General features: G+C 53.2%; 1 protein-coding gene across 1 annotated transcript in view; it reads left to right on the top strand.

Annotated features, from left to right (window-relative positions):
• LOC119104927 (prolyl 4-hydroxylase subunit alpha-1-like) overlaps window positions 1-17,999 on the top strand; it is a gene marked incomplete at its 3' end in the record, with an annotated part of 53,806 nt that overhangs the window by 18,991 nt on the left and 16,816 nt on the right. Inside the window, 1 exon segment of the mRNA XM_037228676.1 lies at window positions 16,458-16,523.

Below are 17,999 nucleotides of genomic sequence, written 5' to 3'. Positions count from 1 at the left end.
GAAGCAGCGTATTTTGAGTCTCTGCTGTAGATCCACCCAAGCAGTGGCATAATTCCACGCAAATTATCGCCTGTAATGATTTACGCGGCAGACAAACGTGTAGTCATTTGCATCACACCGTGAACGACAAGTAGAGCCTATGCAACTACGCATAGATTGTGCACTATGCGCCTTTGCTCGGCCCATGCGTGTATTCCAGGGAACGTTAGTTTCCGTCAAAAAATTCCCGTGCGTCAGATCGAGCCGTCAGTGTTGCGCACGTCGAGGCTATCGCTCCAGATCCGCGCAGCTGGCAGGTCCCAGCCCGTCTGCCGCGTCACCTCGAGGCCCGTGTGCGGGGTGGCCCCCGCCCCCTCCCCCCGCTAGACATGGGAGCCAGGCGGCTGCTGCCCCCCCCCCCCCCCCCCCCCGCCCGGTGGAAGCTGTCGCACGCCCTCTGGGGGACCTCACCATAGCCTAGCCCTTGGCAGTGTCACGACTTAAGAACGGCAGGCTTCAGGGGCATCGAGCGCGGGAGGAACCAGATCGCATGTGAACCAGATCAGATGTGAACCAGATCAGATGTGAACCATATCAGATGTGAACCACGTCGAATGTGAACCAGATCGGATGTGAACCAGATCAGATGTGAACCAGGTCGGATGTGAACCAGATCAGATGTGAACCAGATCAGATGTGAACCATATCAGATGTGAACCATATCGAATGTGAACCAGATCGGATGTGAACCAGATCAGATGTGAACCAGGGCGGAGGTGAACCGGAGCAGATGTGAACGAGATCGGATGTGAACCAGATCAGGTGTGAACCAGGGCGGATGTGAACCAGGTCGGATGTGAACCAGGTCGAATGTGAACCAGGTCGAATGTGAACCAGATCGGATGTGAACCAGGTCGGATGTGAACCAGATCAGATGTGAACCAGGGCGGATGTGAACCAGAGCGGATGTGAAACACATGAGACGGAACCAAATCAGATGTTTCATCTGTTGAGTGAGTTTATGTGTTCATCCGCGATATTGTGATTAATAATCGATGCAAGATGCAGTAAATAAGTTCAGTATTAATCGATAATTCGTGATCATTTGCGCTTCCTCACACGATAAATAAATCGCATAGCGGCATGAGGCTGCCGTCCGCTCATTCCCGTTCCGTCCGTTCTGAATCCCTGTTGCAGGCTTGGATGCATCCCTGAGATTTGTCCTCACATCCTGGTGCGCTTTTCAGGACCATGCCCCGACCCCGTCTGACCCCAATGGGGCGAAAATTATGTACTTTTCTTCTTATTCAATGGGCTGGCGCAAATTATTAGGGTTTCGACCCAGAACTGGACGCTGGAGCCGCCATTGGTCACATTCACGCAGTAATTTCGAAAAATACGACGGCGCTTAACGACAGCTAGACACTGTATCTAATGGTCCCTGTTGGCAACGCCTTTTCTTTCGGTAACTGAAGCCGAAATAGGAGTTGATAGCGCGGATTAGTAGAACCGGCCACACTATCGGTGTGCCAGGACCGTTGCGCTTATCATCATTCCATTGCATGTCTCCATTAGAGGCTTACGTGTTTTTTTCACAAAACAGATGTAAAAACTCGGCTGGACGTTGCTGCAGTAAAATTTACCCGGTGAGTGTCTGGTGCGTGGTGACACTGCCGTCCGTGCCACATCGGCATTTTAGGACACTACCGGACATGGTGACGCTGCTGGACATGGTGGCACTGCCGGATAGGGTGACGCCGTTGCCCCTGCCACGTAGGCATTTTAGGACACTACCGGACATGGTGACAATGCCGGACATGGTGACACTGTCGGACAGGGTGACACTGCCGTCCCTGCCACGTCGGCATTTTAGGACACTATCGGACATGGTGACACTGCTGGACATGCTGACACTGCCGGACTAGTTGACACTGCCGGACATGGTGACACTGCCGGACATGGTGACACTGCCGTCCCTGCCACGTCGGCACTTTGCGGCACTACCGGATTGTGGTCACGCCGTTCATCGACGCTTGCAGAGGAAACGCTTCTGCGGTGGCCCCGGTACTCGCATTTCGGCAGAAGGAAAATGTTCCACGTGATAGCGCTGACTAGTGGACGTGTGATTGGCTGTTGTCGGCAAACGCACGGACTCTGCGCCATAAATAAGTGCGCTTTTTTGCATTTGTTTGATTTGATATTTTTCTTGAATGTCAGCCGAAGTTCTTTGCTATAAATCTGAAACTGATTTATTATAAATCAGGTATAATGCTTCTTTTGCATGGCATGTGATGTTCTTCGAACGTTTGGAGGTATGAAGAGACCCTAACACCGCACTGTTCCTTCTTGTTCTGAGAAGAGACACCCGCACTAGCTTCAGTTAGCGACTTCGTTTCGGGACAAAGAACGCTAGATACGCAGGGATAGACATTGGCGGGAAAATGTCGAGTATCCCGCGTATACTTCAGAATGCGTGGAGGTCCGCTCGTGTGTATGCCTCACGAAACCGCAGAAACGAAATACTGGGGGGGGGGGGGGGGGGGGGGGGGCACCCCATGCTAGACTCCCACAGCAGAGACAGGCAACCATCTGCCGTCTCAGGGAAACACAAGACACACATCTACACATCATTCATGCTCCAAAAGTAGGCCATTATATTGCAGGGATTTGGGGACCCGCGCAGCAGACGCGCTGCTATGCATCCTGATGTCACCGATCGCGTAAATACAAACGCCATTCACGTGTGCATTGCTAGAATGACAACAGGGCCTACCCAAGACGCATGCCTTGTATGAGGTGGGAGACCCTACTCAACACCAGCACCCCGGGCGAGCCGTTCGCGCCAGCGACCTCACCTCCGTTCCGGAGTGCGCTGGGTCCGAGCACCCGACCCCCACGGCGATGTGATGGGTCAGTGGCGAGGGTGGCGCCGGCGCCGGCGAGACAGCCATGATAGCGCACGGCCGTGCTGATGGCGGCCCCACGGCGCCCCAGGCGGTGTCGAAGGTGCCCGAGGCGACGCCGCTGGCGTGAGAGCGGCAGACGAGGGTCAAAAGCGGCCCGACGGGACAGTGCCCTCCCCCTCCGGAAGGGGGCGGGGGCGCTCCCTCTCTCTCAAGCCGGCGAGAGAACTTCTCTCTGCTCGCCCCTCGGGCTTTTCTTTGCGTGCTCGTCGCCGCGTTGGAAAGTCGGTGCCTCCCCAACACGCACCGCTTACTGCGCCGGTGGCGGTGGGTGTGGGAGCTGACGCATGCTGGCACAACAGGCTGCTGCACTCCCATGGGAAGAGATACAGCCTTCTCGCGCCGCCGCGGGCCCCGGCATGTGACGTCATCACCGGCTTTGTGTTGCGTTATCGGATGGAGTCAGGACTTAACTTTTCCAGCCCGTTGGATCTAAGTCGGGCCAGTCCATGGGAAATCCGTGATAAGTTTTGGCCTTTCGTGACTTCTCAGAAGCAAGAGAAGTGAGAACCCTTACGCACGGCTCGAGCTTAACTTGGGACGTTCATTGTCTGCCATTATTCGACACCTGAAGTTTGAAAGTTTATTGCATCTGATGAACCAACGCTGAGATCAGTCATGTATTGGTAATACATTCTGGCTTTGACTACCGGCAGACTCTCGTGAATTTGCCCCACCGACCTCTACTCGACATCATGCCTCTCCCATACCTGTGCGATGGTGGTTTTCGAAGCCAGTGGCAATTAATTCAAGTTTTCCCGACTATTTGATCTCAAATGATTGCGTCTCACACAACCAACCCACGCATTTAAGTGCATTAATCTTCCTTTTCCCCGTAAGCCATACGTGATTGTTCGGCAACGTTATGATGGGAAAGCTAATATGAGACTTCCGAAAATATATAAAGAGCACCGCAGGATCAGATAAAAAGATTTAAGAAAGGATGCATGTTGTGAAAGAAGGCAAATCTCCTAAATGATAGGTAGGTATTACTGTCAGATGCAAGACAGAATTCAACGGCTGTCAGATAAGTGCCGCTAAGACGAAAGCAGCTTTTGCATGCCTATCTAGCAGCAAAACAAAATGTGCTTAAAATATTTTTTTAAATCAATTTCAGAAAACAATTGGCGTAACTGAAGTAAACTTCACCTCTCATTTACATGCACGCGCACCGCGCGGTTTCATTCATAGGCACCTGCGTATCTGCGTCACTCCATTTAAACGCATTCTCCCGAGTCCATCGTTCCAATTCATCGTGCATCGCTACATTTAGAAGGCCCGCCCACAAATGCTAACGACTTCCATTCCACCGATTGACACCAAATTCATTATGCGGTTGGTACACGTCGTATCAGCATTGTTATCACGCCAGCTTGGCGACGGAATGACGCCAGCGACTTCTTAAAGGCGCCTTTAGCCTCACTTCCGTTTGGGCGAAAATGACTCACCCCCATCCCCCATGGCTCCAATGCATGAGTTGAACATCACACGCCATATTGCGCCCCGGTAAGACTGCATGCATGTGATAATGCATTAGGAAAATTAAAGGCTTACCGATTGAGTGCGAGCCACCACGCCGATACATGTGAGTCAGACGCTCATCAATTAGCAGGCTGGTAGTGGATTCAGCTAAAACTGGCAGTGAGCCAGTACCTCCTCTTCCTATCTTTGACGCATTGCGGCATTGGGAAGACTCACTCTTAAGGGCCGGATGGAGAGGGACTGCATGGCCCAGATAGTGAACAGTTCTGCCCCATTTGGGGAGCTGGTAGGGACAGGGACCGCATACAGTTCCACAACCACAACGCTCAAAAACCCAATCCCATCAAAGCCCACCGCACACAAGCGCGCTCAGCCCAAGATCGGAGCCCCTCCTCCACACTCAGCAGACCCTCCCCTCGTCCATGAGCCTGGCGGCGCCTCTGCCCCGCCGCGCGGTCGACCTGCACCGTTGAGCGGTGCAGAGCAGTGTCGTGTCAGCGCCCCGCCCGGTGCAGCGTGACCGGCGCCACCGCAGCGGAGAGCCGCCGGACCGGCGCAGAGGCGGTGCTCCCGGAGCCGAGGTCAGCAGCGCACCGGGCGACCCCGGGCGCGCGAGAGGCCCGAGGTTAGGTCAGGTCACGGCCGGCAAGGTCAGTGTCATCGAGGGGACGAGGATAGGGGAGGAGAAGGAGAGAGAGAGAGAGAGAGAGAGAGAGAGAGAGAGAGAGAGAGAGAGAGAGAGAGAGAGAGAGAGAGAGAGAGAGAGAGAGAGAGAGAGAGAGAGAGAGAGAGAGAGAGAGAGAGAGAGAGAGAGAGAGAGAGAGAGAGAGAGAGAGAGAGAGAGAGAGAGAGAGAGAGAGAGAGAGAGAGAGAGAGGATAGAGAGAGGGGGAGTAGTGACCTAACATGTCGCCGTCGCTAGGTCGTAGGCTGATCATCATCAGCTGCCTGTTTCGCCTCGTAGCTCTGCATCATTAAGACCTGTAAGCATTTTGCGTATAGCAGGAGCACTGAACAGACAGATGTGTCCGTCGTAACCACCCGAGCGAGGTGTAACCATAGGGAAAGGTCCAAACCTCATCAAAAATGCCCTTAACTCGCATGGCGTGCGTAACGTGAAAAGAGTCCCGCCGGCGTCTTGTGCGAATCAGTTACAACAGTGTCGTGACTTAAAAAGCCAACAGCTCCCATTTCCGTTACGGCGTCAATCTTCGCGTTTTTAGCGATTTGACTCCGATGAGCCCATACGCTCCATTATTTACAGCTTTAATCGTCAGGCGCGTCCCTTGTTTGGGCTCGTGGACTGTTATTGGCCCAGGTGCAGTAGCGCTAATGGAATCGCAACACGAGTCTCGGACAGGATCTGACCTCAGTTGTAAGTCGTTCTCGCAGCCCTTGGCAGAGCGCTGGACAATGACGTGCGTCGATCTGATATGTAGCACGACGTGACGACATGTAGGATTGAGGCCGTGGTATCACGTACACATCGAGATTGCATCGAACTTGGACCATCGCCGACGGCGCTGAAATGTTCTGCAAATCCTCGGGTCGATTGTCACGGCAGTCCCCCCCTCCCTCCCCTCCCCCCTCCGAACACATCACAGACCTTCGGATGACTCACAGACTGTCGGATGACTCACGGACTGTCTGCAGGTCACACACGGACTTCCCCAGACCTGCGTACAGCCTCAGCCTCACAGACTGTCTGAATCACAGACTCCCCTAAACTTGATCGTCCAAACTTGGTGAACTCGGCCTTGTCTCACCAGAGTTCGCCGTCACGTAGCTTTCGGTTCTTACCATTGAGCGCGCGTGCTCCCACGGCTGAAGCTCCACCCGCTGGCTCATGATCGGAGCTCACCGGAGCCTCCGCCGGAGCCTCCGGAGCCTCTTCTCACCGGAGCCTCTGCTCATTTGTCCGGCACGCATCAGCCGGTCCGCCGCCAGCGCCAACCTTGACGGCTCGCTCCGCCGGCTGACCAGCCTTCGCCGCTTGCACCCTCGCCGCCTCCCGCGATCCTCGCGCCACACTCGCGCTGCACCGCCGTCTCCCCGCGCCCACCGGAGGCCGCCTGGCCGGTACTGCGGCCCCACACGGGCTGGCGGGCTGCCTCCTCCCGGCGCCAGCCCGGCAGCAGTGCGAGCGCGCTCGCGCAGAGCGCCACCCTGCCATGAACACCGAACAGGCTACGCTCCATTACCCCGCGAGCGGAAACGGCGTGAACCAGGTGCGAACGACCCCGGTCGGCAGAGTCATCGTGTCATTCGCTCTCATAGGCGGGGCGTTACCAGACGCAGCGGGCGTCGCTCGCGGTGTTGCCAGGCGCAGAGGAGGTCCCTCAAGGTGTTGCCAGGCGCAGCGGGCGTTGCTCACGGTGTTGCCAGGTGCAGCGGGCGTTGCTCGCGGTGTTGCCAGGTGCAGCGGGCATCGCTCACGGTGTTGCCAGGTACAGCGGGCGTCGCTCACTGTATTGCCAGGCGCAGAGGAGGTCCCTCACGGTGTTGCCAGGTACAGCGGGCGTTGCTCACGGTATTGCCAGGCGCAGAGGAGGTCCCTCATGATGTTGCCAGGCGCAGCGGGCGCCGCTTGCGGCATTGCCAGACGTAGCGAGCGTTACTCAGGGTTACTCACGTTGTTGCCAGACGCAGCGGGCGTCGCTTGCGGTGTTGCCAGACGAATCGCTCAGTGCGTTGTCAGGCGCAGTAGACGCCTCCGATGATGCTATTCAGCGCACGGCGACAACAATGAGGGGAGGGGAGGTCAGAGGTTTTGTGACGGGATTCAGAGGCTCAGCGGTCTGTCAGGAGGGGAGAGCGGAAAAACAGCCGCCGCTCGTACGGAGCTGGATCTTTTGGGGAGTAACCGGGGTGGACGGCGGTTGTGGTCAGTTGGTCTCATATATAGCGCTGACATGCCCGCGTCGATTAAAAAAAAACATTACAGAAGTTAGAAAGTTCGAAATGGTAGAAAGGCCTTTTCAGCAAACTTTGCGAGGCTTTCCGCCGCTAACTTCGGCGCCGTCCGGTGACGGCGGTCGGCCCGGCCCGGAGCCACCGCGGGCCGCGGCGTGCGGCGTCGGCCGGCGCGACATGACCTTTTGGGCTGCCTCTGCAGAGGCCGGCTCTGGAGGAGCGACGGCAGCCAGCTGGCGGCCGAACGCACGGTGACACGAGCCGGCGTGACCAGTTTGAGAGTCGGAGTTGAGCCAGACCAGGCGCGGAGTCAGGCACGGCTGGGGGTGGGGCAGGGTGCAGGGCACCTTGCTCGGCCGGCGGGAACAGGTGGGCACTGTTTCAGAGTCGCAGGCAGGACCCCGCCACTGCTTGCATAACTAGGATGGCGCTTTGGCCACGTGATGTTGATGTGTCAGCTGTGATATCGCTTCGCTGAGCGGTGACATGGCTTCGCCGACATAAACTCGTCTACCTGGGGATCAATCTTAACTTGGGTGTGCCGATCGACAGGGACATATTAACAAAACAGAAGTTACCTTACTTATGCATTACCTTTAACGTCATCCAGGCCACAGATGACCTCTCAAATATTCCGTGACCCCCACCTCGTGGCTCGTGTGACTCAGAAACAAAGAAATCGCACAGGTGTAATTGGTGATATTAAGTATGTGTGCCGAATTCCGTCCAAATCAAAGGACCATGTTGAACAATACTAGACCTACCTTGCTGATTGTCCTGGGACAGGCCGCCAGTCGCCGCTAAAGCGCCGCGCGCCGCACTCGGTCTCACGCGCGCACGCCGTGAACCCCACCGCCGCACACTGCCACGACATACTCGCTGGAAAATCCCCCCTCCCTCCTCCCTCCCCGGCGTCAGCCCCCTCCCCCCGATCGGGGGATCGTGCAGGTAGTTAGCTGCACGACAGGTGGAGTGGCGGGGGGAGGGGGCGGGGCAGGTAGCGGATACGATCACGGGAAACTACAGGCCCGCCCACGCGCAGTTCTTTAAACGCCCCGTTCACAAACTCAGGCGGCGCTGAGCCCCTACGCGTGCTACCGGCGCGAGCGGCTCTGTCTTCCGCTGTCGCCTGCTGAGTCAAAGTCAAAGAGCGATGAGAGTCGGGCGGCGTACATGTGTGGTGGAAGCGAATTTGGGTGGGTTTGGCCGCATATTTGGGGCTAATCTCAGCTGCAGTGGCCGGTGGCGTGCCAAACCACCCACCACGGGATGCGGCCACACCCAGATTCTGTAAGGCGGGTGTTGGTGGCCTGTTCCGCGCCGCATTTTTTTAGACTGTGACTCAGACTGGCCCGACTAGAGTGGCAATAGCTGACATTGAATCTGCGGCCAGCATTGTCGTTACTACAGCCGTTTACGGCCGCAATATGGCCCTGAAAACATGGGTGCGTCTTTGCTCGGGGTCTGACGTCATACATGTGGAGAATGCAGCGATCTATTGTTGCCATTTTCAAAGAAACTACTATGATCTGGTTCGGGCAGTCTCGTGTCCAATGTGAAACCACGCCTGCATCGGGTGCAGTTCCTTCGATGCAGCTGGACATCGCCGGCACACGTAAGGAAGTATGCATGTGCTTAAATGGTAAACTTCCGCCCGTTTTATTGAATAATCTTTAAAGACCCTTATTCACCGTCACTGATACCCGCAGGATCTAAGCCGCTCTGTGTAGTTTGAGGACTACTATCCAAAATTTAAACGAGATTATCCAACCATAATCTTGTTTACAAAGTGGGCCTGACACAGGTGGCAGAGCTATCCAAGCCGCACAAGCGAGGGGGCAGAGGCGCAGCCGGAATTTTTGACGGGGGAGAGCTACCGTGATTTGCGACGGATATGGGGAGGCAATTTTTACGATGGTACAGGCTGTATCAATAAGCTGTCTATATTGGTTTGCCCTGTGCCTGAAGCAGTTCTTTCAGCTGCGTACCATACATGTTCGCTCGGCTATACGCGAGCCTTATTACTAACTAACCGCTGTCGGGCTCTTTATGTTACTGCCCATGGCAGTGTCTGAGATTTCAAGGCAAATAAGTTTTCCTGATCACCAAATTTCGAAATTAAATACAGTAATGTCGCGGTAAAGAAAACCCGTGTCCACTGTGCCCAACACAAGGCCTTGAACCTGAGGAACAGGGAGATGTACAGGCAGGGAAACAGGGAGATGTCCGAAAGAATGTACGTGCCTTTGAGGGCGTTGATGTTGCTGCGTATTTTGCGTCGGGAAACAGCGGTGGCGGTGCCAGGCGCCTGGGGCTGGCACAGCGAAGTCGAAGAGGACGACGATGCCAACAAGTTGGACGTAGACAAGCTCCGTGGCGATGACGGCGAGGGGAACGAAAATGGCGTCAGCTGCGGTGACGAGATAGACGAGGTTAAATGTTCCATATTTGAATAAATTCAAGCGAAAATCAGGTATGACGAAATAAGCTCACTTTTGATTGTTGGTATACTTTTAACGGAAGAAGGCTAATCTGAACCCCACAATTTCCCTGTTTAGTAACTTTGTTCCTCAATACTCTGTTGTTTGATTGCATCATCGTACTTTGCACCACGTTGGTTGGGAGCTTATTGACGGCCTTTATTTTTGGGAATTGTGCCCACGAACGTCAGATATGAACGAGTCGACAGCCTACATTTTATTGGCCTTGATCGCCGCATGCCCAATGCAATTTCAGCGTTTGAATGACGCTGTAATGACGTCATGATTGCCGTACCGAATGTCTTCAAGATGGCTGTTGCAGTTCAGACTCCCACACAAATGTGGAACACTCCCTTTAACATCAAGCACGAGGCGCTGACTTTCGTAACCGGGTTGATGGCGGCCACGTGCAAACGTCTCAACCCAAGCATGGGACTGTCGACCCGAGAGGCGCCACCCAGCTGTGTGTCAGGCAGGCACACGGCTGGGGCGTAGGGGTGGTCTGATGTTCAGTAGGGGCGGTCTGATCACCATCAGGCCACCGTCAACGGTCTGCATGAGAGTTGTTGTTTTCGAGGTCGTGTTCCAGCTAGTGCTGCTGGATGCGCGGAAGCCCGTGACGACGGGCGTCCATCTGCGCATCAGATTAATGCGAGTTTTTCACATTTAAAGATATTGAAGTAAGGATCAAATATGATGAAACAAGCTCACTGGTAGCTATTGTTATTACTTTCAGTAGAGGAGACCGCTGTAGATAACACAATTTATCTGTGTAATAAATGTGCTCCTAGATACATCATCGTTCGATTACGTCATCACACTTTGCACAAAATTCATTGAGACCAAATCGACGGCCGCTATATCTGGAAATCGTGCTGACAAACGCCAGGTATGAATAACTCGACCACTTTTTTTCTTATTGGCCTTCATCACCGCATAGCTTATTAAATGGTACGCTTTGGTATGCTTTGAATGACGCTATTATGACGCCATGAATGCCAAGATGAGCTTCAAGAATTCTCCCAAATCACTCTCCCACACCTTTGCGGCCTTTAAGCTCAAGAACCAGGGGGTTTAGGTCTTAAAAAGGGCATGACCGTGAGCTGCATCCAAACATCTTCAAGATGGCTATTTCAGTTCAAAACCCCACATAAATGTGGACACCCCTGTCAGTCAGGCCCAGGCTGAGCATGCTGCCACCAGGCGCGCGGCTCGACAAGTGTGACTACAACTGGACAGTACAAGGTGGATATCGTTGTACCTTCCTTTGTTGGTTTTGCACGCATATGTGTTTGTCTGAGGCATAGGTGGCTGCTTTTCAGAGAAACACTTGCACTATGTTTTGATGAGTTTATCATGTCGCATAACTATACATTTAAGCTAAAAAATTGACAGATGTGTTTCCCGTCTTTTCCCCCTCTCCACCCCTGTTTTCTCTGTGCCCTCGCCAAGTGTGCGCAAGGAAGTGCGTGTTTTGCCCAAGAACCTTTGGCCTTGGGCAGGTCCGCCAGGATGGATCTGGGCAGCTGCAGGCCGGCCAGCTTCAATGCATCGCCACAGACTTACTGTGTGCCATTCTCAGTGGAGTGCCATGGCACGCGGGCTCCTGGTTCCCACGCCTGCGTTCGCTGTTATACACCCAGCGTGGCGTAAACATCCCCCATTCATACATTCTGGGGGGACTTCTTGAAGTGCCCTGTGGCGATCACCTGATACGCATGCTCTTAGGTGTACCGGTGTGGGAGACGGGACGGGTACTGCGGGCGGTGCAGCGATGCCTGGCTGCGACTTTGTGACGTCACTGTTATAGTAAAGCAGAAGTGCTGGAACAATGCCTGGACGAGCATACCTTATTACGCGGCCTTGCCTTCCACTATCAAGGGGTAAAAGTCTTGCAACGGCTCTTGGCTGTGGCTGAAGGTGGGGGCGATACGTAATTTTATCTCAATACCCCCGTGTCCAACAAAAGCCATTAGAGTCGTTGCTTGTCACGCCTTGTACCGACGGGACGGGTGAAATTACTTGGAAACTCTTGAAGAGGATCCCAGACTACAGAATTTTGCTATTGCGACCGCAGTATTGAGTACAAATCTACACACACCACAGGTTTATGTGCCCAGAACCATTGTTGTGGGCGTCTAGCATCGTTCGACTGTTATCTGACACGGACAAAACACGTATTTCCAATCTGTCCAGGAGGTACGCACCGCACCGCATCCAGCGAGGTGGTGCCAGCGGGCAATGCGTCCCCGAGGCACGTGAAGACGAGGGCGACTGTGACCTCTGACCTCTGATGCCGGAAAATGCTATGCAGGCCGTCAGATGTGGTCCGAGTCACATCCCACGGCGTTACACTGCTGTGCCTCTGACCCCTTGGGTCCCAGAAGTGTGTTGTGACCTCCTGTCAGCATTCAAACGAGGACGTTCATAGTTCTGCAGACGTGTCCCGGGCTGGCTGCCTCCCCCGGCGTTCCACGTGTTTCGTTCCTGTGCTCTCTGTGCTTCTTTGCCTCATGAAGTCTTCTTCCGGATATTGTATCCAACAACAGTCTATTTTTGTTTTTAAAAAATGACGCTGAGCTGTTTCTTCTCAATGTCCTAGTTGCATCATGCGTCGAGTTCGTCATCCGTATAGACGTATCTGGCAGTTAACGGCATCTCCAGTTTCAGGTCTTGAAGGGTTCCATGATAGGGGTATGTGCGAATGCCAAGAATACCGGGTATGAAGATGAGAAAACAGGGGTCTCCACCCTGATGCGGGGCGGAGTATTGTCACGTTGCCCCCCTCTCATCCGTCACTGGGTCTGCCCCTGCTCTCGGCTGCTCTGTTTATGATCAGTATGATGGCATGTGGAGGTCGCAGTCGGGCCCCGATGCATGACGTCAGCCAGAGGCGCGTTCAGGATGCATTAACGGGGCGAGTGTTCGGAAGGCGCCTTGGCTGTCGTCAGTACAATTTAGGGTACGCAGTAAGGTATCCCGCGGCTGGACTAACGATGCCGCTCGTGCCTTCTATCCGTGTATTTTGTACATTTGCCCATAGATGTCTCGCCAGTGTCACTACATTATGATGATCCATGGGGTGCAGATAAGGTTGTGGTTAACGCGTCTGGGAAACCAGAGCTACGGCGTTCGATTTAATGCGATGTCCGCCCTTTCTGCTAGGGTGAGAGGCAGACGACGTCATACAGTATCAGCAGCCCAGCGCGATGTAAAGCCCCAATGACGACGATGGGACCTCTGCCGTCGTGGACCGTGTTCTAACTCAGGTCGCGTTAAAACTGCCGGAGTTATGAACCGGACCCAGGTGTCCCGATCGCAGGCAACGCCCCAACCTTTCGTCATTAACTCCTCTGCATCCATTTGCCTGCACCAATGCGTGATGCCTGCCTCACCAGACTCCCTCCTGTGCGCGCCTCTGGCGCTGCCTGCGGTTGTTTACGCTGCACTGAGGCAGACGCAGCCTGCCCCTGCTGTCCACTGGCGATTGCGTCTGCGAAGGGCGGGCGGGAAGCGCCTCAAAACAACGGCCGAGCAGGGCGATGTCCGACTCGACGGGAAGGCGTGATGTCCTAGGCGGGGATTTAGAAAGATGCGAAATAAACTGAGCAAAGTGCGGTGGCGGGAAATATGCTGCATGCTTTGTCCAGCAGTATGAAACATTGTCAAATTGTCGGTGATTAAATGGTCTTGCCGATAGAGAAGAGTGTGGAGTCCTACCGATTCAACTTCATTATGCCATAGCGCTCATGATGGTACAATGCCAATCAGGTACCGTCACATTTAAATTTGTTTTAGTAGAAACAATTGTGAATCAAATAATGGCCTCAGTGAATGACATTAAACGCCTCGTGCTTGTTGGCGTAGCCAGACATAAACGAATTAATTGCTTGGTTGGTTGCTTGGTAATTGGTTGCTCATTACTGATATTTAATTAACAACTATGCCCGCATTGCAGAGTTCTGGTATTAGATGATAACGTACTCTGACCTGTAGTGAATGAATGAATGGCACTCTCCATGGCATGAAATGGAATGGCATTGAATGACATGACATGGAATGGCAAACATGAACCACACTCGCATTCGATTCCCTGCGGTGCCCGTCCTTCCCGCCAGGGTGAGAGGCAGGAGACCCCACATGGCCTCAGCAGCTGAAAGCGGCGTAAAACCCCAATGACGACACACCACACATTCACGCACACTCGCACACGAATCGTCATGACCGTGTAGCTCGACTTCTCATTGTACCTGAATGACGTCATCCCTCCATCCTTTGGACGGCAGAGCACACCTTGATTCAACACATCTGGTCTCCTGGTTTTCCGGCTTCGCGAGTTCATGCGTCTGACATTGTCCCAGACAGAGCAGTATTATTCGATCGCTTCAATTGGCCCCGTGCCTTTGGCTTTTTACCTAGGCAGTACTCCGAGGCATCCCAGAATAAGAAGAAAGCGAGTTTGAGGTGAAACTGGACAAGTTTAGCCTCCTGACCGTCCGGAGTTATTCAAATCATGGGTCGACGCCTGAACCGTGATCGTGCCATGCCTGTTGTCAGGTATATCATGTCATGCGTGTCAATCAACCCCGCCCGTGGTTGGAACGGCTAGACACGTTCCCTAACTCCAACCTCAACGTTTTTGTTTGAAATGGCATTCGAACTGACATTTGGAACCGCAGGAATGGACTGCAGTTCGGAGAAAATGACCGCATCTAATTCGCACATCTGTCAAATTCGCTTTGGGCACAGGCAGCGCCTCGTCAAAACGGCTCATTTTGTTGCACTTGATGTAATACAAAAAACGCACTTGCCACGATCTTCAACTCGTGTTTGATTCAGTGAGGCCGTTTCGGCCATTACATTCATGCCAGATGCAAGTGAAAGTTGTTGGCTTACGATTGTCTACGATACCAGATTTGGGATTGCAATGGAGTTTAAGCGACAGCATATTTGGAAAGGATTTTGTCAGATACGTTGCGGAGATCTCGCCTTTCACGGTGCCGCCGGCGCTCTTCAGATTCTGATCGCAGTAACGCTGTGTAAGAACGTGTGGTGGTTGCGAAACCTTCAACTCGGTTTTGGGTCTTTCTGTCATGCTAGTTTTGGGAGTGTTGGTCTCACATGAGGAACAGTGTCGAAACCAGAGACGGCAACAATGCCGTCGTTTTTCGTATATGTGTGACATCCGTCGGCAAAACAAAGCGAATTGGCACTATGATATGCGAGACTGAAAGCGTGGAAGACACATTGACGTAAACCAAGCTTTGCATAACTTTGGTACGACCTGATGGCGCTCCGCTGTAATAATTGGATTACACCAGTTTTAAAAACAGCTCCTCCTTCCGCTTTCCCACACACTAGGGAAAACTGTCATATTTGTTACCAACCTTTGATTAGTTCTCACGCTTTTGGAAGCATTGCACGCAATCAACATTGTCCTAATCCCACACGAGATTAAAAAGCCGTGGCGTGGGAATGGAGGGACAGGAACAGCTAATCTAAAACTTTAGAAAGATCTGGCCCTCATTGTTTCCAACTTTTTTTTTCTCTGGAGCAGGAGTTGTGATTCCCAAAGGTAATCACTAGTCGGACAGATTTAGAAAATCAGAAGTATCTTCCGTCTTCCATATTTTTGTTCAGCTTGCTTCATCATAACACTATTGTCGTAATTATATATTTGTCTCACATTTTCAGGCACAACTAGGATTCACTTGCCTCTCAAAGAGCCCATGTTAAGGCCGAAACTTTGCAGAAATGCTAGATCATACGGGCGACTCCCATGCGAAAATCCAGACGGCAAATCAAGCAAATATTTTGCGGCTTCTATGCATTGAAAGGGAAATAATTTTACGGTGGGGGCAGTTATTTAAAGCGGAGCTCTGCTTAATCCCTGCAGTGCAGACTGTTAAGGACGAAAGCATTGCCAAGCGAGTTGACGGATGAATCCGGAAGAGCGACGTATTTTTCGTTGCAATTTAACTTACAAATAATAATTAAATGATAAACGATAAAGTTCAACAATAATTCCAATTTTTGACAACAACGATAAATTCTGTTATCAACAAATACAAAAATAAAGTTCGTTGGCCGCAACTCCTCCAGGCATTGACCTAAATTGTTGAACGTGCCTAAAATATCAGCCAAGTTGCTGGCATCCCACCTCCTCCCCGGAAATTTTCCAGGCCTCTGCTAGTGAGGACGGAGGACTGGGAATCGTATTTGGCAAAACCTAGCGACGTCTCAACTGTGCAGCTGCGATCCGATCAGCATGGGTGCAGCGCGCCCCGCCCCCAACGTCCCCCTTTGTGTCCACCCGCGGGCGTGTCATGCGCGAGGAACGCGGCAGAGAGCGCGCGTCCAGCATTATGGCGCCGGCCCCCGTGCCAGGCGCTGGCCAGAAACGGCGCGAGCACCGCGGAGCGAGGTTTCTCTGAGGTGAGATGCGGGGTGAGCGATTCGGATACGTCGGAGCGACGAATCGCTCGGTGGGCCCTCGCTTCCGCCAATCACGTGTTAGGGCCGCACGTTTCGTCCAACCAGGAGGCCGAGCTTTTTTGACTTGACAGGTGGTAGGCCCGTGTGATGTTAGCCGGCCACCATTGGAGAAAATGAATCTAACCCAGTTTGTTCATCGCTTCCAGGTCCGCGGCAGCTCGGTGGTCGTGGTCATTGATCTCTGCATTAATCGCTCCCCGTAAACAAAACAGGTAAGTTAGTGATGTGTGTGCACTTACATCTGTACGCTTTTCCGCGCGTGTTCTGATTTGGCTCGACTGTATTCGTTTGTACGATATTTATTACCGAGTTTTTACGGCGTGCTGGTGTTGTTAGGCTTAACACAACGCACCGTGCAGCCTTTTTCACTTGGTTTTATAGTCGGATACAAAGTCGGGTCGTGGCAGAAGAGCAGCCTGGGAACACCGCTTCTGAAGCTGTAGGTAATTATTCTGAAACCATTTCGAAGGCAAAAAATAACGTTTATTTCACCACCTCGAAAATAGATAGGTTGAGCGGAGTGTGTGTGGGGGGGGGGGGGTGGGATTGTAACAAACTAGAACAAAATGTGTGAGGCGGTGGGATTGTAACAAACTAGAACAAAATGTGTGGAGCGGCGGCATTGGAACTAACTAGATGTGAAACTATGCCGAAGTTAGCTCTTTGTAGTTGTTTCAGACACTTTAAAGGTGATCCGGACCTGTCAGTGGACGTCAAACAGCCATTGAGAATACGAGGGAGGGTGGGGGGTGTGAGCAGACAATGCCCTCCAAACAAATGCGAGCTCCACTCATTGCCTCGAGACTAGAATCCCGGCGAGTTTATACATTTCCTGGCGGTGAGATTTCCCCTCGGAATCTGAGACTACAACCGCCGGAACCGTCGGTGAAAATGTCGCGTGTACAGCCCAGCCGAGGGCAACATACCGGGACCGCGGTTTTCATCTAACCTCGACCATCCTCCATCTGGACTCTAATCCCCTGGGGCCTGGGCGCGCCCTCACCACGTGATGCTGCGGGTGCGATCTCTCTCCGCGCTGCTCCTGTGGGCGAGGCCAGGGGTCAGGGGGGGCGTGACCCGGATCACGCACGTGGCTGACCCGTTCTCACGCTGCGGCTGGTTTCTCCTGCGGTGGAGGAGCCCCGCCTAAAGAAGCGGCTGGCTGGTCATCACTCAGTCTGAGTGAGAGAGCGTTAAGATGACTGGAACGCGTGGCGTTCAGAGCTGTCTCAGCAGACCATCCTAATATCAGCCTGGATGTCGTGGATATGCATATTGGATATTGGATACTGGATATTTCAAAGCGGCTCTGGCGGCCGTCTTTCAGTTCAAGCGGGAGACTTACCTTTTGCTCGACTTACAAAGCATTTTTGTGTCCAGCATGACATCTTATTAATAATAACCCGAAAGACGTCCTTCAGATTTGTAAGTTTCCTATGTGTTGTACCTGGAATTAGCCATGTTTTATGCAAACCACAATGCCTTCTTTCACTGCAGTAGGAAAGAAGCCTGAAGCAAGACGCTTAGACCGACATGCTCCTGTCCCCGGGTGAGGCCGTCTCCTGTCGTACCTCTGCCGGTGCGTCCCAACAACGGCCTCGAGGGAAACTGCCGCTATCTATTTCCATTGTCTGCCGGCGCGCCGCCGCCCTGCTGTGCTCGAGCGAGCCACGCACGGCTGGGGGCCG

Source organism: Pollicipes pollicipes, unplaced genomic scaffold (assembly GCF_011947565.3).
Source record: "Pollicipes pollicipes isolate AB1234 unplaced genomic scaffold, Ppol_2.1 Scaffold_6052;HRSCAF=7182_pilon_pilon_pilon, whole genome shotgun sequence".
In the NCBI taxonomy this organism is placed as follows: Eukaryota; Metazoa; Arthropoda; class Thecostraca; order Pollicipedomorpha; family Pollicipedidae; genus Pollicipes; species Pollicipes pollicipes.
The sequence above is the reverse complement of the archived record's forward strand: the minus strand, read 5'-3'. Positions and strand labels throughout refer to the sequence as shown.